Source organism: Arachis duranensis, chromosome 4 (assembly GCF_000817695.3).
Source record: "Arachis duranensis cultivar V14167 chromosome 4, aradu.V14167.gnm2.J7QH, whole genome shotgun sequence".
In the NCBI taxonomy this organism is placed as follows: domain Eukaryota; kingdom Viridiplantae; phylum Streptophyta; class Magnoliopsida; order Fabales; family Fabaceae; genus Arachis; species Arachis duranensis.
This window is the reverse complement of record NC_029775.3, coordinates 51861859-51862340: the sequence shown is the minus strand read 5'-3', so window position 1 is coordinate 51862340 and position 482 is coordinate 51861859. Positions and strand designations below refer to the sequence as shown.

The following is a 482-nucleotide window of genomic DNA, read 5'->3' as shown; positions in this document are numbered from 1 at the left end:
AGTCAAGACTAATGGGGTTGACCCTGAGGTCTACAGACTAATGCTATTCCCCTTTGCTGTAAGAGACAGAGCTAGAGCATGGTTGGATTCTCAACCTAAAGAAAGCCTGGACTCTTGGGAAAAGCTAGTCAATGCCTTCTTGGCAAAGTTCTTTCCACCTCAAAAATTGAGTAAGCTTAGAGTGGAAGTCCAAACCTTCAGACAGAAGGAAGGAGAATCCCTCTATGAAGCTTGGGAAAGATACAAACAATTAATCAGAAAGTGTCCTTCTGATATGCTTTCTGAATGGAGCATCATAGGTATCTTCTATGATGGTCTGTCTGAACTGTCCAAGATGTCATTAGACAGCTCTGCTGGAGGATCTCTGATGAGCGGATAATTTGTACGCTTTTTGGCATTGTTTTTAGTATGTTTTTAGTATGATCTAGTTAGTTTTTAGTATATTTTTATTAGTTTTTAGTTAAAATTCACTTTTCTGGACT

General features: G+C 38.8%; 1 non-coding gene across 1 annotated transcript; it reads right to left on the bottom strand.

The window, feature by feature from the left end:
- Positions 1 to 172: 172 nt before the first annotated feature.
- LOC127747077 (small nucleolar RNA R71) lies at positions 173 to 280 on the bottom strand. Its single transcript, XR_008008880.1, has one exon. It is a non-coding gene; the product is annotated as a small nucleolar RNA R71 (small nucleolar RNA).
- Positions 281 to 482: the final 202 nt, after the last annotated feature.